General features: G+C 37.4%; 1 protein-coding gene across 2 annotated transcripts in view; it reads left to right on the plus strand.

Annotated features, from left to right (window-relative positions):
• The window catches only part of SCEL (sciellin), a 272,928-nt gene that overhangs the window by 95,768 nt on the left and 149,545 nt on the right, over positions 1–27,615 (plus strand). For both annotated transcript variants that reach the window (XM_070240352.1, XM_070240356.1), the window contains exon 3: positions 6,655–6,735. The gene's annotated coding sequence lies outside the window, so the exon portion shown is untranslated. The remainder of the gene's footprint in view (positions 1–6,654; positions 6,736–27,615) is intronic.

A 27,615-nucleotide genomic window follows, 5' to 3' on the forward strand; every position in this document is an offset into this window, starting at 1 on the left:
ATGTTTTAGTGTGTAATATTAATATCTTTATCTTTATGTTGGTGAGTCATAAATGTAACTTCTAATAATTGTTGCGGCCCTAGGTAACCTAAGATGAATTCTTTGAGGAATCCAGTTATCTGTAGTTTAAGGCACACCAGGGCACCCTTCCAACAGAGATGATGTTGCCAGGAATCACAGATGTGGAGTGATTAGTTCTATCTTGGGAAATAGGGAAGGCTTTGCAGAAGTGATATTTAAATTGGTCCTTTAAGGATAAATTTGTTTTCTACATGTGGAGATGTTAGGAAGGGCATTTCTGGGAGAAAGAGCAGCATGAGCTAAGGGATGGGGCTGTGGAGAAAGAGACGGTTGGAATTTGGCAGTGGGCGATAACTGACAATGGCCTCTTCAATATAAAGTTGTGGGGATAAAACCCTGTTTTTTGTATTGCTAAATCTTACTCAAGTAGTTTTTATCGATTATCTTGCATCGAACTATTTTAGAGCTAAACTCACAAATTGCATGAACATCTGCAGAAATACCTAATGAGTAAGCAGTGGGTTGTTGAAAGAGCTAATGAGCTTAGATAGAATTAATAGGGATAGTGTGTCAAGAGTAAGGCAAAGTATCTTATGTAACAGTTCTTATCTGATTGCAAGCAACAGAGACTAACTGTAGCTAATTCAGACAGAAAAGAAACAAAAAGAGGAAAGAAGAAAGGAAGCTGGCCATGCTAACACATATGATACTCTTTTTGAAGTCGGAGTGATTTTCTCCTTTTCCACAGCTGAATCAAGTAATCTCCACCTAAAGTTTCAGTTTAACCCCAGAGATGATTGGACCGATCCCATCCTTTCTCAGGACCTCCAGGTCAATACTTGGGTTTTCCATCACCAAATATGCAAGCATCTGATATCTGTGCTCAGTCTTTTTAGTATCCCTTGTGCCTTGCTACAAGACTGATAAGGATTATGTGGTTAAATTCTAAAAACTGTGCTCTATCCTGTTCCTAAAAAAAAGTCCTCATATTATAGCCTAGTTCTGTTGTCCTCTTTCCTCTTATCAGTCTCTGCTCCTCATGAACCACATCTGTGCTCCTCATCTCCAAGGACCTATGAGCAGGGCAGATATCCACGCCCCACACAGTGCCTTGGACTCACTATTTATATTGGTATCTGTTCTGATGTATCGAGGCATCCTCCTTCTGGGCCATGGCATCTGTTCTGATTAGTTGCTGCTTGTATGTGGTTAGATATGTTACATGTCATTCCTGCCCAGAGTCAACATTTAACTTGATATCTGTTAGCGTTACTGGAATCTCATTACGAAGATAGTAAATGTAGATCCTTTGCATTGTAAAGCATTAGCTGCTCTCTTCTTCTGTTAAAGATCAGTGTAGAATTATTTGTCCACCAGAAAATGTTATTTTCAGAATTGGACTCTTTCTATCATTTAAAAGGCCAGCCATGCATGACTTTAATCAGAGCTGTTGATTTATTAGACTCTCAGTGTAGGCATGCCAAATGTGTTCAGAGGCCAGATATTAGGGACAAAAGGAGAATTGGCCATGGACTGTGTCCACAGGTAGCTCAATATGCAGGACTTCTGTTCCTGGTCCTGCCACTTATTACTTTATTCAGAACCATCAGTTTTACATTTTTTAAAATTTAAAATTATGTTAGATTTCTTATTGTCTTTTTGAAATGTAGTTGTTGATTAGATTTAGAAAAATATTTGAGAGTATCACAATACTCTTGAAAGATGATTGGGTAGATCCTCAGAAAAACCCATCTAAGTAATCCCTCAACTGCTCATTTATCCATCCATCCATCCATCCATCCATCCATCCATTCATTCATCCATCCAACCACCCATTCATCTATCCAGTCATCTGATATCTTGTTGGATTCATCCATCTGCCAGAAAATGTGCCTGCAAATAGAAAAAGACTCCCCAGAAGCTTGCAGACTAGTGCATAAATAAACACACAAATAAACAATTACAATGCCTTTGTGGAGATAAATTCACAAGTGGATGAAAGTTCCAGAGGAGTATAGTGAAAATGATCCTAGAATCTGGAAGGTTGTAGATCTGGATTTGAATTCTGACTCTGCTCTTACTAAAGCTATGGCTTTGAGTGAGTTATTTAGCATCTCTGTTTCTCAGCCTCCTCATCTATTATATTTGCATAATGTCACTTTCCTGACACATAATAGGTGCCCATCATGTTAGCTACCTTCTTTCTTCTCCTCTTCTCTTTCATTCATCTCTGAACTTTGGTTTCCTTGTCTTAAAAAGGGAAGGCTTTAATTTGATGACTAAGTTCTTTAAGAATCTAAAGTTCTGTGGTTTGGAAATGATTCCCTAATCTTGAAGGAAGTGCACTCATTACTTATGGTCAAATATACAGTGTGTTTTGTAAACACAGTAAAGCTTTATGAATAGCATTAACTTAGTCTCTAACACACCCTACTTCGTCTTCCCTTCAAGACTTGGCACATCCTGTTCCTCTTGCTTGCAGATCTCTTCCCCTGTGCTTGCCTGGCTAACTCCTGTTCATCCTCCAGGGCTCAGTCCAGAAATCACTTCCCCAAGGATGATTTCCAGGAGGCTGATCTGCAAATTCTCTTTGGACTCTACTCATCTTATCAAAATAGCCAACACACTGTAACAATCCCCTGCTTATATATAAATACCAAAAGTTGAGATCTCTAATCTTCCTATGTGTTTCTCTTGAAAAAGGCAGTGATGATGACTCTTCCTCTTATAGGCCCTTCTAGGGGCAGTTTTGTGGTTTACGGCACAGAAAGAGAAGCTGTTTATATTTTATCCTCTCAATGCAAAGTGCAGATACAAATTGTTAATGGCTAACATGTACAACTCACTCACTACACACCAGACACTCTGCCAGGCATCTTATATGCAGTATTTCACTTCCTTTGATATCAACTTTAAGGAACAGATTCAGGAGTAAAATAGGTTTATAAAGGAAGAAACAGAGACCTAAGGAGTTTAAATAAATTGTGCACCATTACACAAATTACTGTTTCTAAATGTTGACACATCATAGGTTGTAAAAATAAAACAAAACAAGACACCAAAAAACCCAAACACCAAAAACTCAAAACAGTAACAACCAAAACACATTGGTTCAACAATAGCTTTTCAAGAAGAGAAGGAAACATGGCCTTATATACACATATTACTTCTAAGATAATCCTGATGTCAGAAGCATTCAAATTGAGGAGTGGCAGAGGCAAGTATGAACTTAGGACTTTATGACTTCAGAACCAATATTTTACCATTATTCTTGGCTCTTCAGATTCAGAAAATCATTCCTCAACTACCATGACACTTCTGAAAGACTCATGAGATAAATAAAAATCTTATTGAAAATTGTGAAATGTGAAAATAGACCAAAGAAAAATATAAGTGCAAAAAACCCTACCAAAACCAAAACCCACCCATTAACTTCAAACTTGCTAGCAATATTAGATTTGAAAACTTTAAAGTAAATGCAGAAAACATAGAATATTTATTATATACTAGTCACTTTATGTGATTTATCTCATTTAATCCTCATAACAATTTTGTAAGGTAAATATATTATTATAATCCATATTTAACAAGTGAGAACTGAGGCACAGAACCTGCCCCAGTTCATATACTAATAAAGGGTGAAGTTTGTCTTAGACCTGGAGAATCCACAAATTGTGGAATTAATAGGAAATTCTACAGTTTTCCAGATCACAGCCATGTTACAAGGAATGTTTTCTGAATAACTGGATAAAATGAGTCAAGAGAAATGTTTGCCGTTGGGGCAGGTTTTTAACATGGGGGAATCTGGTTTGTTGCGGAAATGACATCCTTTCAGATCCCCTGTTTTCTACCAGATCTTAATTTTGCCAGCTTCAGTTTTGGCAGTCATGGTAATTTTAGGAATATGACCCCACAAAAGGCTAGAAGTAATTGTGCCTTGTAATCTTTGGTCATTTGTCTTCATGTCCCTAGACCAGGTGCAATGGTTTGTTCATGCTTGTATCAGTGAATGGCATAGCCAAGGGACTCGATAAATTGAGTGAATGAAGTAGGTAAGAAATTGAGCATAAACAATTTTAGATTTAAACGAAGAAAATGCATATCATGAAGAATGTGACCCTGTCAGGCCACAGTCAGCCTCTACAGTGGCTGTAGAAAAATTAGAAAAAGTGCTCCCTCTGGGTGGATAAATTAGGAAAAGGCACCCACTGAGCAGATGTGCTCTCTCTGACTTGGTCCACCCTGCAGAGAGCCAGCTCCAGAGAGCCGTGGACTCCAGCTAGGCAAATAGCTTGGTGAGGCATGTTTAAGCAGTGCACAAAATGTACAACTGTACAGCGTGGTCTGGTTTATCTTATCTTCCTCTTGATTTTTTTTAGGGGGAAGGGCAAGTATACTTTTGTCTTTCTTAAGAAAGAACCAGTCTGCCTCGTTTGAAAAGATGTAAAATGATTGCATTTTATTGATTTATATCTTATTAAACATCCATGTCAGTCTTTATTTTTCAAGAAGAATTCATTAGGTAGATTAGTTCCTTCACTCCTTACACTGTAATCTATAAGTAATTTCTGTAGGCTCTTTTCAGATTTTGGAAACCAAAAATATTGAGCCCTGAATCTGGATATTTTAGTACTGGAATATTCTGAGAATTTTCTACTGATTTTCTTGTGCCATTCTTCTTATTTTGTGTTAGATGAGCCACTAGAAAAAAAAATTAGTTAAACCCAGAGTCTAAAAAACATGAAATCATTTTTTCTCTTCCAGATTCTCTCTCTCACACACATACCAAACACACACGTACACACATACACACACACACACAGCTTTTCTGTGCTAAGTGAGAATTTAAGGGCAACTTGATTCATAGTAAGCAACACAGAAATTCTGTTGGAATTTAGTCGCTCTCTGAACAGCTCCGATAATTGCAAATAATCATCGTGGTGATAGTTTCTCAAGAAGAGTTTGTTAAAGCTGAAGTCTTAGAACTCCATTTCATATCACTTAGACACACACGCTCCAAAAAAAATAAGGAATTAAGACCAATGTTCCTTTTTTTTTTTTTTTGAGGAAGATTAGCCCTGAGCTAACTGCTGCCAAGCCTCCTCTTTTTGCTCTGAACTAACATCCATGCCCATCTTCCTCTACTTTATATGTAGGACACCTACCACAGCTTGGCATGCCAAGTGGTGCCATCTGTGCACCCGAGATCCGAACCGGAGAACCCCAGGCCGCCAAAGCAGAACGTGCGCACTTAACCGCTGTGCTACCGAGCCCCAATGTTCCTTTCTTGACTAATGGAGAGGCCAGTTAAAGCTTTTTTGGCCTTGATTATAGCGCTGCTGTAACACGCTTTTTAAGAGTGATATTTGTATATATATGCTTTTAATAAGGACCACAGAATCATTTTCAATTTTTATGTTTTTTGGGAAAGAGAATGTTTCAATTCAGTTTGCAAGTTTTCAGGTTAGAACATTGATTTCCTGCCCCCAAATGCATTTAAAAGTGTGATCTCGGTGGATGGATCTCAATAACTGTTGTTCCCTTTAATTCTCATCTTCCACTTTATACAGAAGTTTCTCATTTTTTAAGCCTAAGCAGCAAAGTGGAAAGAATTCTGATGATGAAGAAGAGAACTTGTACCTTCACTAGCTCTGATTCACCGTGTTGTGTGGGCAGTGTCTGTGGGAGGATAGAAGCAGGCTCTGCTTTCTCAGTTGGTAAACAGGGCAGACAACTCCTTCAGGAAAACCCTTTGAGAGCTAGTGAAATATATAGCTAAGTTTTAAGAAGAAAAGCTAATCTTAGTGTTAGGATTGCTAATGCCTACCAATATTGGTTGCCCCCTGCTTTACTGGACATATTAATTTGTAGCAGCTTTAAAATGATGTGGTTCCCTGATGTCAAGGCACTTTCTTTTCGAGTTCGTGTTGGTTTTACCGTTCGTTTTACCCTTAAGCAGGTACAAATCCTGGATTGGCCTCCAGGTGAACTAGCAGATTTGGAGAAGAGAGGGTTTAGATCATATGGAAAGCAATATTGAGTGGTAATTAAAGGGCCAGGGCTTTAGACATGTGACTTTGAATCCCAGCTTTGTGTTTTACTGTATGGGCTTGGGCAAGTTGTTTAACTTCTCAAAGGCTTTGTTTTCTCCTTTTGCAACAGCACCTACCTTAAATGGCTGTTGTAAGGATTAAATTAGATAATTCAGGTAAAGCATTTAGCACAGTACCTGGCACATACTCAGTGCTTGGTAAGTGATAGCTTTTTTCTGTTGTTGTCCTGTGATCCTGGAGAATCATTTTTGGTCTGAAATTCTCTTCTCATAGGTTGAATTATTAGTCCTAGGAATAGCTAGAATAAGATAAAATTTTGGAGACTCTTGAATTTATGCAGAACAGAATATGTTGCCAAGAGTAGCTACAAAATCAGCCTTAGTATGCCCTAAATTGTTTCCAGTTAACTTGACTAGATGTATACGATAAAGAAAAACAATAATAATAATGCTTATAAAAATAATAACGTTAATGGTTTCTATGTGTTCCATGTAAACTTTATTTGCCAGGCAATTTAAATATATAATTTAAATACTTATAACAATGGCACAAATTAACTATCATTTTCCATATTTTATAGATAAAGCAGGGACTCAGAAAGATTAAGAAACATCTCAAAGCTACACAACTAGTAAACAGAAGATCTGGGATTCAAAACCAGGTTTGTTTTACTCCAGAGCCTTTGTTCTTTCTACCACACCTGCTGTATGCTCAGAATACGTCAAGTGGTCTGGGAAATTTGTCCTTCCAGTCACATGTAGTGAAAATCAGCATGGGTTTTGTTTCCCTGTTTTGTTAGTGCTGTCGAACAACCTTGTGTACAGCAGAGCAGACCCTGCCCTGTCTTTTTGTGGCGTCCTCTCTCACTTTCTGGCGCTGTATCAGACAATGCTCCGCTGCTATTCATGGGGTTCTCATGGCCAGTCTTTTCTGAAGTGGGTGGCCAGGTCCTTCTTCCTAGTCTGTCTTAGTTTGGAAGCTCTGCACCCTGCTGGTGTTTGAAATACCAGCGGCATAGCTTTAGCATCACAGCAACACACAGCTGCCACAGTATGACAACCAACAGATGGATGGTGTGGTTCCCTGACCAGGAAATGAACCCCAGGCCTCGGCAGTGAGAGTACCAAATCTTAACCTCTAGACCACCTTGTCTCCTTAGTGAATACCAAATATTTTGCTGCCGATTTCACAACCTCTGAGGGAATTCTACATTCTCTTCTTTAATAGAATACTGATTCCCTGTAGCTGATTAAATTATTTCCATTGATGTGGATTTCAATTCAATATTACAGCAACAAGGCCCTGTCTTGACAAAGGATCTGCTGTTGTTAGGAGTTTTTCCGAGAGGCAATTCTTTCATAACTTTTTCAGTCTGATGAATCTGAGGATAGCATTATTAACATTTGTCCAGTCCACGGCAGAGAAAAGATTTATTCTAAGGAATGGTTTTACTTCTAGTGGGTCTTATCATGAGATTTACAAAATGATTTTTAAAAAAATCTATATGGTATTAGAAGAACAGGTCACAGAGTTAGGAAGACAGATCAAAAAGACGAATAAGACACAGACAGCTAGGAGGGAGAGACAGGGCTACAACCTAAAAATAAGATCAGATGTGCTAGGAGAGATAAATGTGTACAATATAGTAAGGGCAACAAGGAGAGGAATTGTCAGGTCCATTTGTGGGAATTCAGGAAATTCTTTAAAGAGTTGTAAATCATTGAACTGAGTATTGAACAATGGGTATGTGCTTCCTGGTGATGGAGGAAAGGAAGGGAATGTGCACGAACGTTGAAGCTCACATCATAAAGCATCAGACAACTTGGAAAGAGATCAATAGAAATTATCCAAGAGGGACACAAAACAGAAAATGAACAAAATGGTAGACCTCTATCTAATGAGATCAGCAATTACAGTGAAAGTTAATTAACTAAACTTGTGTTGTCTAATATGGCTGCCACAGCCACATGTGGCTAGTTTAAATTTAAATTAATTAAAATTAAATATAACTAAAAATTCAGTTTCTCAGCTGCACTAACCACATTTCAAATGCTCCATAGGCACATGTGGATAGTGGCTACCATGTTGGATAGTGCAGGTGTAGAACATTTCTTCATTGCATAAGTTTCTGTTAGACAATGTTGGAAACAGAGAAGGTCAAAATGGATAATTAAAAAAAAGCAAGACTCAGTTTGTATTGTTTACAAAAGATACGCTTTAAATATAAAGATGCAGAAAGATATAGTATTCAAATGTCAGATAAAACAGACTTCAAGAGAAAGAGTATTATTAGAGATAAATAGGGATATTTCATAATGGTAAAGAATCAATTCAGCAGGAAACTGTAACAATTATGAATGTTTATATGCCTGTGTGGTTTTTTTCTGACACCAACCAATTCTCCAATTCTCTGGCACCAATTGAGTGTCTGACGATTCAATTCAATTTAATTCTGACACTAACTACCCAGACTTAGTATAGACCCCACAAGTTAAGGGCTGAGTCCCACAAGACTGCCTTCACTTCAGACACCAGCCACAAGTGGGGTCCCCAGGAGACCTACACTTCTTCCACACTGACAAAAAATTGGGGGATTCTCAGAACCCTCCCTCAGATTCAAAAATGCCCTAAAATGAATCATAGAACTCAGGAAAGCGCTTAACTCACAATTACTGGTTTATTATAAAGGATACAACTCAGGAACAGGCAAATGGGAGCAACGGTTAGGGCAAGGATTGGGACGAAGAGGCACAGGGCTTCCATGCCCTCCCCAGGTTCACCACCCTCCCAGCACATCATTGTGTTCACCAACCCAGAAGCCCCCCAAACCTTGTCTTTTAGGGGTTTTTATGAAAGTTTTATTATGTAGACATGATTGATGAAATCATTGGCCATTGGTAAATGAACTCAATCTCCAGCTCCTCTTGACTCCCAGAGGTCTAACCCTTTAATCACTCGGTTGGTTTTTCTGGTGAGCAGCCCCTATGCTGAAGCTATCTAGGGTCCTCCCATAAGGCATCTCATAAACATACAAAAAACAGTAAATTCCAGGGGTTTTAGGAGCTCTATGTCAGGAACCAGGGACAAAGTCCAAATTATTTATTTATTTGCTGAGGAAGATTTGCCCCGAGCTAACATCTGTGGCCAATCTTCCTCTTTTTTGCTGAGGAAGATTCACCCTGAGCTAATATCTGTTGCCAATCTTCCTCTATTTTGCATGTGAGCTGCTGCCACAGCATGGCTGCAGCTGGTGAGTGGTGTAGGTCCCATGCCTAGGAACTGAACACAGGCCACTGAACTTAACCACTAGGCCACCGGGGCTGGCCCCAAACATTTATTTTTTATTATAATACAATGGCTAGCAATGGTGCCTCCAAATACATGAAGGAAAATTAATAGAGTTAAAGGGAGAAATAGACAATTCCACAAGCATATTTGGAGAGCTTAATACTCTTCTCCAACTAATCAATAGACTGGACAAAGGAATCAGTAAGGACATAGGTGATGTGAGCAACACTGTCAACCATCATAATCTAACTGACATTTACAGATCACTACACCCAACAAGGGCAAAATACATTTTATTTTAAAATGTACATGATACTTATACTATACTAGGCTATAAAACAAGCCTCAATAAACTTGAAAGGATTAAAATCATATAAGATATGTTTTCTAACCACAACAATTTAATTAAGAATCAATAAGAATGTCACATCTAGGAAAATTTCAAATTTCGGACATTAAACAGCAGACTTCAAAATAACCTGTGCATCAAAGGAGTAATAAAGGAAATTAGAAAATACTTCAAACTGAGTAATAGCAAAATGACAACATTTCAAAATTTGTCAGATGAAGCAAGAGCAGTGCTTAGAAATTTAAATCTTTCAATGCTTTTATTAGGGAAGAAGAAAGGCCTAAAGTCAGTAATCTAAAGTTCCGTCTTAAGCAGGTTGAAAATGAAACGCAAAGTAAAGTGGAAATAAATAGAAGGAAGTAACTAACAAAGACAAGAGCAGAAATCAATGAAATTGAAAAAACTGATAGAGAAATTGAACAAAACCCCACAATATCATCAAGTCTTTGTAGAAAACATCCAGTTACATGAGGGGTCTTGCTGACACTGTTGTTCTGCCTGTGCACAAATAGTGTTGTGAGGCATGTATTATTTTTAACAACATTTTGAAATTTAAAATATTAGCGTAATGTTACATTGTTCAAAATAAAGGTAGTGCCTGCCACTTTTCTGTGCTTCCAGTTTCTCTCCTTGCCATTCAACACTGTTGACGAGAACCTCACTTGATTTCTCACTGCTATTGCCTTTGCTTGTTTGCAGCAATATTCAAATCCATGTAGATTCCTTTCAAGATGCAGTGCCTGCAGGGCCAGGTTTAGTCTTAGTACAGGATCTCCAGGAGAATATCATCTAGAAGTGAGGGCTACCTGTTCTTGCTCCAGTTAACATGCTCTTGAAATTTGCAAATGCCATGCATATTTGCAAGAATGTAAGTTAAAATTTGGTCTATAGAAAATGGTAACTTGATCAGTGAATTTTTGGTGTTAGTTTCCATTTGAATTTGGATTTTTTAAGTTTTTTCTTTCTTAAGTGACATTTATAAGACTCAATAAAAGTTTAAATAGATTATGCATAAGCAATAGCATTTTATTCTTATACCATTTCACAGTAACATTCTTTTACTCCATTGTGCCTTTTTATTTTCATGCAAGTAGAATAAGATAAAAAAATTTTGGAGGAGATTGTGACCTCTAATGAGAGCTAGAAAATATTGTAGAACTTTGTTATACTGCAATTTGTGATATATACAGATTTGGCTATGCCGTGGGTCAAATATTATCCTCTGAAACATAACTATATTCAATAAAAAAATTCTCATATAAGATGATCTTTGTTCAATCCATACATACCAGTATTATCTGAAGATTCCATTTTGTAGGAGGTGGGATGGGAGAGCAGAAAGAACATACGTTTGAGTCAGGTAAAATTGGTTTCAAGTACTAGCTGCGCCACCTATTATTTCTGTAATCTTGATTATGTCCCTTAACAGGTTTGAATGTCAATATTCCTGCCTCACAAGGTTACAGTGTGCTTTAGAGGAGACAATGTATATAAGGTGCCTGGCACACAGGAGGTTCTCTGTTTTCTTCCTTCTTTTACCCTATGCCACAACATACTCTGAACACCTAGTGACTTTCTGCATTTTCAGAAAGCCAGTGTGGCAGGGTGGAGAGAGCAAGGCCTTTGAAGTTGTACAAAACCAGCCTCACTCTCCTTTGCTACTCATTGCTGTCTGATTTTAAACAAATTACTTAACCTCTTTCAGTTTCTCTTTCCTCATGTATAAAAAAAGAAAAAGAAGATTGTATCTGCAGACGTGAGGATTAAATGAGTTAGGATATGTGAACACCTAGCACACTGCCTGGCGTAATAAACGCTCAGTTAAGAGTAGCTTCAGTTATGTCACTAATGTGCTATCAAGATTTTTTTAAGGTTTTTTTTCAAGACACCTAATTGTCACTGTGTTGGAATGATCATAGCCCTCAGGATTACAATCAGCAATGGTAGAGCTCAGATAAATTTCTGGTTCAAATACTGGATATTTAATTTTGTCTCTGCCTCTGTTTGTGAGGGCTAAAGAAGCAAATCTCACTGTTGTACATGCCACGGAGCAGAAAGATGCTCGTGAGCTCAATGAAGGTTATTTTTCATGCTCCAAGAACCTAATCTTTATGACTGATGATTGTTGTTTTACTATTTGGAAAAGTTTCATCCAAAGAATTCATATTTCAGATTATCGATTTCTATTGAACTTACCTACTTTTCAGTGTAACAGAGTAAATGATCAGGGAGGTAACAAACAGTATTCATTTGATAAAAATTTCTTCAGCTTGATTTTCTTGTTGCTAGTGGCAACCAACAGAAGAATAGATCTAAAATGACAGGCAACAACCACAATGATTATAGTTTGTGTTTTTATCTTTCCCCAGTTGTAATTTTAAAATAGCCTCTCTAGTGCTTGTAGTCATAAAAACGATTACATTATACACCACTTCAGACATATTGACAAACCACCCACCTAAGCAATCCTATTCCACTAATGAAACTCTTCACAAGGCTTGGCGAGTCAACTTCAGGCCACATGTGCCATTGCTGCATTAATGGCTATAAGAAAGATGATACTGTCTATATTAGAGAAATTGTTTCTCAAAGTGAGTTTTCTATTAACTGGTATGTCTTGGATCAGCATAATATTTTGTGTAGTAGCAGCATTTACATAGATTGTATCTTTTTGAAAACAGTATCACTTCCTAAAAAAAAGCTGTATGTAATCTGTTTAAGAATTTGGAAGTTCTGGTACAGATATATACTAAAGTCCCTAAAGGAGACTAAAAATACCTCCTTGGCAGAGCTGTTCATAATACAGTGAAATTCTGTTACACTGCTTTCCAAGGACAAAAGAAGAACATCTTTGTAAGCAGGAAAATATTAACTTTACAGAAGCATGACACACCTTTGGGATGTTTGTTAGATCTTCCAAAATTGAACCTGATGTTCAGAAAAGAAAACACGCTAGAGCAGTACACTACATAATATAGTTTCACTCTTCCTCAATCACCTTGATCATTCGCAAGCCAATAGAGGGAACCTTCTAGTACATGATTTGATCTCTGCATGCTATGTTGCTATTTATCTAACTCCTGGAGTGTTGCATTCATAGGGAGAGGACTTCCAGAGGGGTGGCCATCATTGAATTTATAATAAGACTTCTGGTGGATGAGAAGCCTTTTTGGTAAGATAAGAATCCTGTACTAAGTTGCATTTCTTGGGGCCAAGGAAAGGTCTCCATACACTCCATGTTAAAGGGCAGGATTCCTTAGCAGGAACAGTTTAGGCTGCTAACAGTTACAGCCCAGTTGGGAATGGAGTTGGGGAACAGAGCATTTTCTAGTCAGCTGGGAATTAATGGAGCCCATAGTCCCGATGAGGGGAGGCCCTTAATAGCAAGATTTGACACAGGAGGCATAGTAACGCAGGGAGAGTCTCTCTGAGCTGAACAAGGCAAGAGGGCAGGGGAGGAAGCCAAGAAAGGCATGAGAGGATCAAAAACATTTTCTCCTCTTCATAAAATTTCCTGAGGCTGGCAAGCAAGATATTTTCTAATTAAAAAAAAAAAGTAGTTCTCTTAAAAAATTTTAGTGTAGCCAAAGTCACGAGATACAAGTAACAGTTCCCCATTTGGCTTTCTTCTGAGTCTGTACAAAGTTGCAACACTCTGCTTGTCTCCTTGCTTAAATTTGCCACAAGCAGTGAAGATCTGACCTTCCTGGCTCTGAGCTGGAGTTGGCTCTAAGTAAGGGTTGCCAGGGTGAAGGTTGGTAAACTAAAGATGTGATGAGTGAACTATTAACCCGATGCTTAACTCTGCTTGCCTTCTCCATCATCACTCAAACTGGAAATGGGTTAGAGCCCTCTTTGTTTCTAGGGCTCACACTGGGTATACTACTTATTGACCTGGAAAACAGGTTTGTCTCTGGGAAGAAGAATTTGGCTCCAGCCCTGATCATCAGGCATTCATTCATTTACTGAGCAGGTACACTCTTTTCAACACTCTTCAATGTACTGGTGGTACCCCGTGAATGTAACAAAATTCCTGCTTGATTGAGGGCATAGAGAATCTGTTCTGTATCTCAGTTAGTCCCATCCATGATGTTAAATAAAAGTCGATCACATTTCTTTCATTAAGTTGAAGTACTCTTCGTTTTCTCTTTGTGCTTAGGACACCCACTCTCACTGTATTGCCTGGATTTTCTCAACTTGTCTCAGGCACTTGGGAGTGATGGAAGCTCTGCAGTTAGAGGCAGAGGATTCCCTTAGAGGATTAACTGCTTGGTACACTGAGGAGCTTGTTCTTTTTTTTTTTTTTTTATAGAGTCTGAAAAATGCTGCTTAAAATAACTTAGCTCTATTGGCACAAGGTGGGAAATAAGTAAATCTTGACCTCAAAATAGCTCAGATTATTGAGTATGTAAAAACCTGACACAATGAAATGGTAATTTAGGAAATTAAAGCTGTATCTCCCTAAGATACTGATGTCAAAGATACTTAAAGGTTGGAGGGTATTTGAGGAGTAAAGAAAATTTGAAGCTTCATGAAAGCAGGGGCTGTAATTTTCTTATTATTCTATCACATGGCACAAAATCAGCACTCAATAACTAAGTGTTGGATGAATGAATGAATGAATGACTTTTTTTTGTATTGCTATCTCTTTTTCTAGAGCCTGCTTCTCTAGAGCCCATGTTTATACATGCACAAATACTTAGTAAGTGTCTACTTTATGTTAGGTACTATGCTGGAGCATGACTATAAAAAAATGAATAAAACTTGACACATGCCCCCAAAGAGATCTCAGTTCACCATTGCAATGCTTAGATTTATCCAGCAAGACTGTGTATCTATACTCCTTTCTCATCTATGTCCTGTTAAATTTTTTTAACCTTTTTTTCAGTTTTAAAAATTTGAATTACTTACTAGGCTTCATAATATTTCTCCTCCCAGTAGCCCATTTCCACAAAATCCACAAGCTTTGAATTTTGAGAGACTCTAGTGTTTTTGTGAACTTGGTAAATTAGATTCACCCTCTCCCTTCCCCCGCCCCCCCTTCCTTCTCTCTTTCCTTCCTTCCACATTGACTTCCTCTAGGTATAAATTGTGCCGTAATTCTTTCAATGTGATTATTACAATGTGATTATTTAGCATTTGGACCAGAGTTTTGAGGGCTTGGTGGCCTTGTATTAGGTTCTTATTGCTGCTGTAACAAATTGCCACAAATTTAGTGACTTAAAACAATATGATTTTATATTTACATTTCTGGAGGTCAGATGTCTGGAATGGGCTGCACCGGGCTAAAACCAAGGTGTCATCAGGGCTGTGTTCCTTTCAGAAACTCTAGGAGAGAACCACTCCCTGCCTGTTCCCACTTCTGGAGACTGCCTATATTCCTTCAATGGAGGCCTCTCCTGTCTTCAAAGCCAGCAATGGCCAAGCAAGTCTTTCTCATACTTATCACTCTTTGTTTCCCTCATCATATCGCCTTCTCTGACTCTTAGACTCTTGCCTCCCTCTTTCACTTATAAGGACCCTTGTGGTTACATTGAGCCCACCCAGATAATCTCCTCTTAATTCAGTCTCGTAGATCCTTAATCTAATCACAGCTTCAAAATCTCTTTTGCCACATGAATCAATATTCACAGATGCTAGGGATTAAGACATGGAAATATTTGGCGGGGTGGGAGTGGGCAGGCCAGTTATTATTCTGCTTACCACAGATGTAATAGGCTCTTAAAAAATAAGGTTCTTTATTCCTTTTTGGTTGAAATGGAGCTGCATCTAACCCAGATTCTGACTCTCCAAATCTTGGCCTAAATGCTTGTCTGAACTTCCCTGCTTTAAGTTCAGCAGAACAGCACCTGATATAATAATTTTGTGGAAGAGTACATTATATTATATCAAAATGAATTCTTTATTTTGTATGTAAGCAAGTAATATACATTTTAGTGAACTGAAAATGAGCTTAACTCTGCAAAATTTCGCCTTATATTTTGACGCTTTTACTACTAGTTTCACATAAATGGATCATTTTAATAATGGCATATGAATGCTATTTTTTGTGCTATAGTATTTTCCAACTTTTGTCCTCATGTTTTTTGTACTTCTTTTTCTTTTTTTTCAGGGAAAGTAAAGGAAAGCTTTACAATATTCCCTTTGAAATAGAAAGTATGGACTGTAATCACTGAAATGATATAATTACTATTATTCTAGTGAAGTGGATTTTAGTTCAGAATGTTTTAATAGATATAATAAAGCATAAATAAGAATCTTTTAGTCTGCCAGTTCCTGTCTGTTCATAAGAATAAAATGTTACTCTTGTCCTTGAGGAGTCCACAGTTTACTAGGAGAAAGAGAGCATGTACAGGAGAATTAGCAACCTGTGGGAGCAAGGCTCATGCTAGAAAATTAAATAACAGTGATTCAAATTGTGTTAGTAGATGACATTCAGACTTTAAATATGCAAGCAAAGGCATTCCTTGGGAACTGGAGGTAAATGTCACTTCCTTAAGTTCATATTTGGATCAAAGAAGGTTGACAATGCTAATACATGTTGAAATAAAATTTCTAATTTGAAAAATCTTTAAATTTGCTTACATATTTCTTCTTGATGTCACATTAAAAGATTTTGTGATATTAATGAGTAGGAAGCAATGTATAGAACATTACAATGGGTATTTAAGAGATTAGAAAATAAGTAAAAGCAATTAAAACATATTTTTTGATTGTTGAAATTTTTGTTTATAAAATACCATTGAGTGTCTATACCCCAGTGGAGTGTGGAGGACATAGGTCTGTGTGGGAAGAAAAAGAGCAAGATGGTTCTTGCTGTTGATGAATGGGGATGACAGGCAGGATCATAACAATTAATTATAGTGCAAAAATAATATAACTAACTAAATCTCAGAGGTCCATACACAATCACCCATAGTTGTTTGGAGATAATTACATTAAGACTTAGTTATTGGGAAAGAGAGAAGAATATGAGACTAAGGATGATTATTGAGTGACTGCCAAGAAATGTCCATTTTAAGAAAAATTCTTCTCCTTTAAACACATATTGCAATCATGAACCCCTTTGATGGAGTTGACTCGGGCAGCTTTAGTAGAGTCCTTCAGTAGAAGATACGATTACATCTGTGACAAGGCCCTGTGGTCATCTTCTCTTGCTTTTGTCTACCCAACAACCTGTGTTGACTTAGATGGTAGCTTTGGGAAGAATCTTATCATTTGATCCACGTAGAGTTCCAGTGTAGACTGTAAAATTAGCCAATAATAAGTCCTGAAAAAAATTTTAAAGAAAATTTAGGTCAACCTTTTCATTTTGGAAATAAGACAATTGTGATGACCTGAAGAGACCACGGAATACTCTCCTGTAGCTGTGAGTCCTGCCAGAGCCCTGTAGTGGCATATGGAAGCAGGTAAAGTGATGGTCCAGCATAACTAGATCTTTGGTTTAGGATGTGAACATCTGAATGACATAAACCCAGCAACATCAAATACCATTCCCTAGGAAGAGAGGTGAGCTAAGTCTTTTGCAGTTTGGGTAATAGATTATTGTTTGAACAAACTAAGTCCAAGATTCTAAAAGTTTTATCCTTAAGACAATTTTTTTTTGGTTACTGTAATTTCCAAGCAAGAAACAATTTTTGCTTTTAAAAATAGCCTTAAAAATAGTCTCAATTGTTTACTAAATTGACCTTTTTAATCTCAGAAACTTATTTCCAAAGCAAGGTCACATATTTGATGCATGTGCCTCAAAGAATTGCAGGCCTTGAAGGACACTAAGGCTGAGAGCAAATAGCTAACAGGAAGAAGGCAGCTGAGGGATACAAAAGTCCTACTTGTGAGAAAGTGATTTTAGCTCAAATTTTCCAGATTAGTTATCTTATTTACCAGATTATTATTCAATTTCCTCCTTGTTTTGACTGGGTCCGCTCTCAGTATAGCATAACTAAAGTAACTGAAAATCTGACCAGTGATTTGTCAGGAGCCAGTCTATAAATTCAATGAATGACAGGAGCCTGGGAATGTACCTATGCCATGCAAGGAGAACTTTAGGTTTTCTCGTAGCTGAGTCCTGTGAACTCTGGTCATATCACATTATCTTTGTTAATATGGAACCACCTTTAGACATCAAACTTTCCTTGGAAATGATTGGATAGTCATAGGTTCTTAATTAACTTGGAACTTTTATGTGTGTGGTGTCAAAAATTTAGTGTGTAATACCATCTATTGTTAAAGGAAAATTTGCATGTTAGAAGCACAAATTGAAACTAATTTAGACATATTGTTTTAAATGTCATAAAGCATTAGTGCAAGAATTTTATATAAATGTTATGTTTTTGCTTTTTAAAAGAGACCTGAGGCAATGTATCTACTTCAGCAACCTTTGGTTTTGTGTACGCCTTTCTTTACTCAACTCCCCCCCCACTTGGCTCTGCATCCTTTCAGCACTTCTGCCTCAAGTGAACTTGTGTTCCTATTGTCAACAGCAATTAGATTGGAGTTTGGGTTTTACAAGATATTCAATTTCTCCTTTTAATTTTTTTTGGTAAAATAAGGATAATATTTACCTTGCATGTTTATTTTAATGATATATGTAAATATATGTCAAGTTTCTACTGCTCAATAAGTGCTCAGGAAACTCACTAGAATGTCTGTTCATCCAGGGAGATGTCTGTGGTTTCTCTTTCTTTCCCTTTAGGGTGGATATTCAAGAAATGTTGCCAAAAAAGTGAGTACTCAGATGCAAACACAAGAGCACATGCTGAAACTTGCTTATAAAATGCAAGCCAGCTGGCAGCTATAGACAAAGTCTTGGGAGGAAAGCCTTCTTCATCTAATTCATAAGTGGGAAATGGAATTACTAGGCTTACTGCCTTTTTTTCCTCCCTTTTTTTTTTTTTTGTTTGTTTGAACTCGACATTGCTGAATAACTGTGACAACATTAAGAAGAGAGTACATGGGCAGAGCAAGGGATGACCTTTCACAATGCAGTGTTATAACCATCTCTGTGGAAGAGCCTAGAGATGATTCTATGCAGGAAACACTGTATGGGTGGTGTGGCTTCCAGCTAGCACAGTTAATAAGCAGCAAAGGGAAACCCACTGCCCGTCTTGGCAGATGTGTGTGTGTATATCTCACATGAATATATTCTATATTATGACTTGTTCTCTCTCTCTGTCTCTCTCCATACAATGATTTTACATCTATAACTGTATATCTCTATACTGTATCTCTCTCTCTGTCTCTATCTATATCTCACCAGCATTTATTTCCACACTCTTTTATACCCTCCCCTGTATCGACGGCTGGAAGCCTGAGAACCTTGTTTCCCAGACACCTTTACTTTTGGCGTTCTGGGTGTAATTTACGTTCTGTCAATGAAATGAGCTCATGCAAGACTTTTAAGGCAGAATAGAGGCTCATTGAACCCATATATTTAAAAAAATTAAAATTCCTTTACAATGTTAATAATAATTTCCCTAATTTATTGGCTTTGTAAGTTTGGAATTGTGAAGAGAAACTTTTTCACCCCTTTAAAGCAAGAAATACCTGTTCAGCATTTACTTCGATGATTGAATCCTTTATTAGTCAGGAAGGTGAATGAATTGTCTTTTCTTTCCCTTTAGCTTACTTTTCATGTGACATTGTTTGAGAGATTGAGTACAGTGTTTTTAAATAGATGACAAGGTGTCACCTTTGAGTGGCACAAATTTAGTAGCAACAGTAGAGTGTTTTATTATGATTTCTGTATAGTATGAAACCCCAAAATTATTCCTCTGTGCCTTCCTGATGAAATCACATTGAGAGGCAACATTAAGACAGTGATTGGGAGGAAAGGCGAGTGTGAGGAGGGGAGTATAATTTTCATCCAAGGAAAAAGCCCTAGACTTGCGAGAAGGTAACTGTGTGTATTACTGAGCAATGTGATGATTCTCCCACATGAATAGTTCATCTCCAAGAAGCATTCAGTGAGGCCAGCTATCAACAAGATCTGGCCTTTGAGAATCACATTCGCTTTAGGAGCAATTCCTGAGATGAAAGGTTTAGATTCTTTCAAGGAAACAAAATTTATGCCACTCAATCTCTGCAGCCTCAAAATATGAAATCATAACTTCCTGGTATGCTGTCTTGAAAACCATCAAATTATCCTAGAGTCTTCCTTTTAGACATAAAAGGAAGACATAGGTAAGACATTGAATGTTAGCAGTTAATTCATCTCCCCGTTTATTCCTAAAATGATTTAAGGCAACTGGCTATAAGATGTAATGGGGAAATACTGCTTCTTGGCCTTACGTAAAATGAGGAATTGCCCAAGATAATCTCTAAGGTGTCGTCCATATCACAGCTTTTATGGGAAAATTTGGGGAATCTGTCCTTCAAAACTGTATTACAAGGGAGCATATTAAGGTGACGTCTTAATAATAAACCTCCTTGTGTGGTGTTAAGGTGTACCTAAATTTATCCTAGAAGCTACCTGGTGGTGGGACTGTTGTGATTCTGAAGCTTATATGTATCCACAGAGTTGTTGTGAACTTAATTTCCTGGAAAATTAGGAGACAAGGATTTGTTCTCTGTTCTTGTTCCTAACTTGGTGAATTTAGCAACTGGTTGTCACCTTTCAGTGGCACAAATTTAGTAACAACAAGAGGCTGTTTTGTTACAATCTCTATATTACATGAATTCTAAAACTAAGTTTGGTGTTTGGGAGGGAAGGAGGTTAAGAGAACAGTTTACTAATGAAACAACATTTAACTTGAGGGAGGGTAATTGTAGTATTACTGAACAATGAGGAGTTTCTTTCCTGACTGAATAGATTTCCTTTAGAAGCAAAGAGTGTCAGTTTTATCTTGGGAAATTTTTATTGCCAAGATTTTATAAGAAATATTTTAAAAAAGAGTTTTAAGCAGCATAATTCACAGTAGCCAAAAGGTGGAAGCAACTCGTGTCCATCAACAGATGAATAGGTGAACAAAATGTGATATGCATAAGTGGAAATTATTTAGCCTTAAAAAAGGAAGGAAATTCTGACACTTGCTACAACATGAATGAACCTTGCAGACATTATGCTAAGTGAAGTAAATCAGTCACAAGAGGACAAATATTGTATGATTTCACTTATATTATGTATTTAGAATATTCCAATTTATAGAGACAGAAAGAAGAATGGTGATTGTCAGGGGCTGGAGGAGTAGGGAATGAGGAATTAGTGTTTAATGGGTACAGAATTTCAGTTTGAGAAGATGAAAAAGTTCTGGAGATAGTTAATGGTGATGGTTGCATAACAGTGTGAATGTACTTAAAGCCAGAACTGGCTTAAGTAGAACACTTAAAAATAGCTAAAATGACAAATTTTGCATTACGTATATTTTATCACAATTAAAAAAACTAAATTTTACTTGAAAAAAGTTCAAGATGACTTCAACTGCGTCTTCATGTTTATCCCTTTTCCTAATTTAATGGGGGGATGAGTTTCATTTCTCCAAAATTCTATGTCTCTGCTGCTTTAAGGCTGAATAATATGTCACCAACAGCTTTTTGCCTCTTTTAAGATGTCTCTCTTGGTAGGTCATGAGCTTTAAGACACATCTTCGTGGCTTTGAATTCAGACAAAATAGAGTTACAGCTCAGTTACATCTTGCATTTGTTTTACAATTACAAATGTGGAAGGTTAATTAAGAAAAATAATGTTATCATCTTGGAAAATTGCCTTTTGGGAGGGTATATGCATAACAATTTACATAAACATGTGCTATTACCGTGTCTTCTTATTATTGAACATATTTAAAAATACATATTTGGGCATCAAGTTAAAGATACTTATAGAATATTTTCTTATTTGCTAAAGTGAGCCCCAGCTGTTGATGATATGCTTCTTGTTCCCTGATGAATATCTGACCAAATCTTACTACTGTTCTTTTACTTTTTGATTATGCTTAAACTAGGCTAATAATGCCCCCAAAAGTTATTTTTCTGTTATAATAACTATCATGAATATCTTTTATGTGTCAAAGTTTCATGCAAATAATGCTAGAGTGAGAATTTTTCCTTTTTTTAAAGTAAAATCACAATAATCTATCAAGTGTTTTAAAATTCAGCTTCTCTTCCAAAAACTTGCGTACGATTTATTTTAGAAGAATTCCTCCCATAGGATAGTGATGAAAGATAGGTGAGAAGACACAAATCCAACCACCTAGACACATTTTTGGCAGCGTATAAAGCACCTTGAATTTTTCACCTTCATTAGTCCCTTTTTATAATGAGTCTGTTATTACTTAAATTTTGACAGAAATTTTCCATAAATGCTTAGTTCTTGTATAAAGAATTTAAAATAAAACAATTATTGCAAAGAATAATCAATATCCTGTAACACTTTACTGAATTTAAAGGTGAAAGAATTTATAACGTGAGTACAAACATACTTGGAAGTTTCAGGAAAGTTATTAGCAGAGAAGTCATGTAAGTCATGAGTGGGAGTAGGGATGGGGATGTGTAAGGCAGAACTTTTACTGTTAAATACATCTTGGGCAGCAGTGGCCCTGACTTCGGACAAGATTCTTTAATTTTTTTTTCCTTCCCAAATATGTTGCAAAATATAGTTTCAAGTGCTCCCAGGAGATGGTTATTTCAGTGAGAGTGAATTTCGTGGTGGAAAGGACTGGAGTTCATCGAGAGTCAGTTGTTTCCTCATGAGTGGTTTGAATTTATTTTGGGTCAGTCTGAATAAATGTCAAGTGCTTTTTCACATGGTAAAAATGAACTCTTCTATGGGCACCTCTTATGAAAGCCAGATATCCTCCTTTATGGGCAATTGTCAAATCCAAGCTCCTCTGAAAACTCAGTGTTTGTTTTCACAACTGCATTGGTGATAATATTGGACCTGACCTCATGCAGGGCTATTTGCAATTTTAACTGGTTCTACTCATTATAAATATTCATATATTTAACTGTGGAAATATTAATGTTTGATTACAGATGGTGCCCCAGACCATGCCAGGAGTATTCCATAATGTTGCATATGCACCACATTGCTACAAAAATTTGAAAATTGCTGAATTCCAAAATACCTCTGGTTCTAAAGTTTTCACAAAGGGATTTGGGTCTATACTACTATAAATATTTGTGTTACTACTCCTAAGTAATGATATTCTTTCATGAAACAAATATTTATTGCATGCACATTATGTGCCAAGCACTTTGCTAGGTGCTGGATATACAGTAGTGAGGAAAGCTTACATAGTCCCTGCTATCTAGCTGGGGAGACAATCACATGTCCAGCTATATAATTATAGATATATCTCTATCTGTCTCTATAAATATCTGTATATTTTATATATTTAAATATATTATATATAAAATTATATATAACGTTGATATATTACATCAATACTTACATATTATATTTAATTACAGATAGATATCATGGATAATCACATGTACAGCTATATAATTACAAATTGTGTTAAATGGTATGAAAGAAAAGAACAGAGTTCAGGAAAAAATGGGGAGGGGTCTAATTTAGGTTGATGAATCAGGGAAATATTTGAATGGCAATCTGAAGAGTTACTAAGAGTAGGCAGAGGAAGGGGATGGGGAAAACATGCCATCTAGAAGAAACAGGTTGTGCAAAGGTACAGGAGTAGGAAAAATCTCGGCAGATGTGAAGGGTGGAAGAAGACCATGCGCTTGGTACATGGCAAGGGATAAGAAACAGATGAGATGAAGCTTTAGAAGTAGTCAGAGGCTAGATTGTTCTGGATGGGCCATGGAAAAGAACATTTTATTCTGCTTGCTGGGTAGTGACATGATCAAATTTGAGTTTTAAGTTTATCATTCTAGGATATAATAGGAATTCTACGAATGAATTGGAGTTGCACAAAATTGAAAGGGAAACAAAAAGATTTCAGATGCAAGATGATGGAGGAAGTAAGTGGAGATAAAGAGAAAGAGATAGAGTCAAAATTTAATTTGGAGAGAAGATGGGCAAGGCTTAGTAATAGATTGGTCATAGCAGCCAAGGGAGAGGCTTGCTATTTTCTGGGTGAATGGAGGTGTCATTTGCCAGGATGAAGACTGGAAGAGGGATGCATTGATTTGGGCTGAGGTGAGCAAGAATTCTGTTTTGGACATGTTAAGTTTGTGATGTCTGTAGGATATCCAAGTGGACATGTCAAATAAATGTTTAGATACACAGATCTGGAGCTGAGATATAAATATGGAGGCTACTAATTTGGGAGTTGTCATATAGATGAATTCAAAGCATATGAACAGATGTGAATGCTTGAAGATAGAGAAGAAGGTTAGAGGCTGAGTCTTGAAGAATTTCAACATTTAAAAGTCAGATAGAAGAAGAAAAGGCAGCAATGGGGAGTGAGAAGGAGTAGCCAGACTGGTAGGAGAGGGTCTTGGTGAGTGTGGTGTCGAAAAAGCCAGGAGAAAAGGGTTTCAAGAAGTGAATGCTCAAGAATGTTGAATTCTGAAAGAAGTAGGGGGAAAGGGTTTGAATGAGCTGCTTGTTTTTGACAACAAGGGGGTTACTAGCAGCCTTGGCAAGAGCAATTTCTGTAAGTGGACTGTGATAGACCAATCAGTGATGGGGTAGAGGGTTCTTTTCTGAAGCTTGGTTGTGAAGGGCAGTAGAGAAACAGAGTTAAATAGAGATAGATGCAGGGACAAAGATATTATTTAAAAGATAGGAGCTATGAGTGCCTGTCTGAATGCTGATGGGAGTAATGAGGAGAGAAGGTGATACTGAAGATGCCTGGGAGAAGGGGGACAAAAAGTTGAGGCTACTACTTATTCTGTATCAAGATACTATGGGTATTGTAGACTTGAATCCATTTTAATCCTCACAACACCACTAGGAATAAGAATCACAGTTGTAACCTTGTGTTACATCCAAATGGCTAGGAAGTCCGACAAGAATGGTCCCAGGCTTACTCATGTCTGTTAGGAATGTCCTTGAAGTACAAAGGAAAGTGCAGATGTTTCTCTACTGCTCACCTTGGTTGCCTTCCAGTCACTGCCAAGTTTGCTCTCAGCAGGGGCTCACAGAGTCCCTTCTGGCTCATTCTCATTTCTGTCTTGCCCTCTGCCTTCTCCTTCAGTCCTGACTTTACGTCACTGTGCTACTTTTACCTACATTGGTAAATTCTCTTTGCGTTGGATTGCCCCATTCTTGGGAAGCACCCATAATACCAACAAAAGCTAATATTCATCACTTTTCAGTACATCTTGGATTTATTCATGTTCTTATCCGTTTAAATAAGTTGCTGCTATTTGCTAGGTACTGTACTATGCAGTGGTGAACAAGCAGCATGGAGCATACATTCTAATGTGTGTATATGTGGGAGGGGGGTGGTGCAAATGGTTGATACATGAACCAATACATTTTTTTAAAAAGATAATTTCAGATAATGATGAATTTTCTGAGTAAAATAAACCAGGGCAACGTACTGGAGAATTACTGAATATTTACATTAGATTGAGCAGTCAGGAACGTTCTCAATATTATGCTAAAAGACCCCTCTCCACTGAGGGTAGGGGTGGAACCAAAGAGAATCTACCTTGACCCATTGGATGGGATAAAATGAGTTGAAGGAGTGAAGGGAAAGGAAACCTGGTCTAGCCACTCTACTCCCGTTTCACAGATAAAGATCCAGAGGTCAGAGTTACCTAGGCTGCTCAGGGCTCTTTGACTCAAAAGTGATAATATTAGGATTCCAGACTCTGTCTAGTTATTCCTCAAATGAAAGTACCAGTTCTAGACCTTCAAAGGTCTCTGGGAAGCCTTGGACAAAGTAATTTATTTAGTTCTGTAAGTGAGGCTGTTACCAAACTAAGTATCTCAGGGCTAATGATGCAAAGGCGCTGTGAATCTTTTGGAGATAATAAGCAACGTCAAATCAAAATTTTCACTGCCACACCATTTTATCATTGTGAAATGTCATTTTTTAAGATAGTAAGTTCTTAAAATTCTGCCAAAAGCCGCTTAGTCTCTCCCTTCTTTTCTAGGAAGGAATGTGCCTAAATTTTCCCAGAAAAATGGGTGTTCCCTTCAGAGAACTAGATTGCTCAACCTTGCTTGGTGGCAGCCAACTCCAGACAATCACAAAAATTAGGTCAGGATATATTTTTTTATATCTTACCAAAAGTACTGTATAGAAATCCAAGACACTGCATGATAGTCTGTGCTGCACTGTGGCAGGAAAGGATCTGGAAGTTGCTATTGCTTGATTGGTGTGACAGTTCCCTCAGATGCTGGCTGGATACCTGGGGTATCCCCTGAGGTACAACTATGGAGCATGGCCTGGAGAAGCATGGGGAAGTGCTTCCTCTGGTCAGTCTTTTAGCTTGTATCTATCTAGGTGACTATAATTGAAACTGTCTATGCAAAACCAGGAAATAGTCTACTTATTTTAAAAGATAGCTAAGGGAATAAAATAATAAAATGGTTAGAAAATAGGATTTATGAGAGAAGTTTAAAGAAGATGGGGAATGATGAAGAGAAGGCTGAAAGTATCAGATCCAAGATTGGTACTTGTTACCATATCCTCCCCATCCCTGGACAGGACCTCAAGGTCCCTTTGAAAATCCTCTGGAGTGCCGCAAGGGATGTCTCAAGCCCTGCTGCCTGCTTCCGTCTGTACTTCCTTCTTCTGGTGTCCGTCCTCCCTTTCTCCCCCATTTCTTCATACCTGGTTTGTTTATCCCTACCCAACCGTTTAGTTAATTGTCCTTATTAAGCTGTATTGTTTTCTAGGTCTCTACCCTTTTAATAAGAACTATTTACCACTCCCATGGAGTGATTCACTGAAGGAAGCCCCATCCTGTTCATTCCTGGCACATAAATGTTTTTTACTAAAGCATTTAGTAAGTAAATGACCTTACTTACTAAATGTTTTAGAATTGGATGTTCACAGTATCTTTCCATGGCTGTCTTACTTTAGTCTGGTGCTTTATGAATGAGTGACAGAGAGAGGGAAAAAACAGCAGATCTCTGTATTCACACCACTTCCCAGCAGTTTGTTCTTCCCATTCCAGCTCAGTCCATGAAGCTCTTTAGAATAACATCAATTTTCTCAGACTAGAGTATTAGTTGGGACTGAAAGCCAACTGCTATAATACAGAACTTTAAAATTTCGAAGTTTAGAATTTAGATTAGAAATCCAAAATAAAAGTTTATTTGTCACTCATGTTACAGCCTTAGCCTGGTTGGCTGGCTCTACTAGGCAGCTTTCCTTCAAATAGTGATGTAGGCTCTAGATCCTTCTCTCCATCCCTAGATTTCTCCATTCAATGAGTACAAGGGTAAAAAAGAGGGAATTTTGTGTGTGAGGCCTGGAAGTCATATACATTACTATTCATATACTACTACTATTCATATACTACTCATTATATTCATATTCCATTGACCAACACCCAAGTCATAAGGCAACATCGAATTGGAAAAGTAGCTATGGCATGTCGCCCACCAGTGGACTTGGGATGAAAGGAAAAAACGTTTGTCGAATTAACTAGTTGCTGTCACAGATGCCATGAGTGAGTCTCTGTTTCAAAGGATTCTAACTAAAATGTTAAGAAAAAATATGACAGCCTTAAAGAGTTTGTACAAAGTCCTCAAAGATTCTTACAGTTGTAAAACTATTACACTTTGATATAACAAGTTATGGAAACAAAATTAGGTATATGAAAGTATACCAAAGCTTAAAATACCCATGGTGGATACACCAGAATTGCAACTCTGCCAATATATTAAATTTTTCTCATGGCAAAATAATTAACAGTATTGTAGGGTACATTGAAGACAATTCAGTCAGACTTTTGCCACTTTTGCAGAATATTTGACTCCTCCTCATTTCTCTCATTTTTCATGTTTTCAAAAGGAGAAAAGCTCCTTTGTTTTATCTG

This window comes from Equus caballus, chromosome 17 (assembly GCF_041296265.1).
Source record: "Equus caballus isolate H_3958 breed thoroughbred chromosome 17, TB-T2T, whole genome shotgun sequence".
NCBI classification, from domain to species: Eukaryota; Metazoa; Chordata; class Mammalia; order Perissodactyla; family Equidae; genus Equus; species Equus caballus.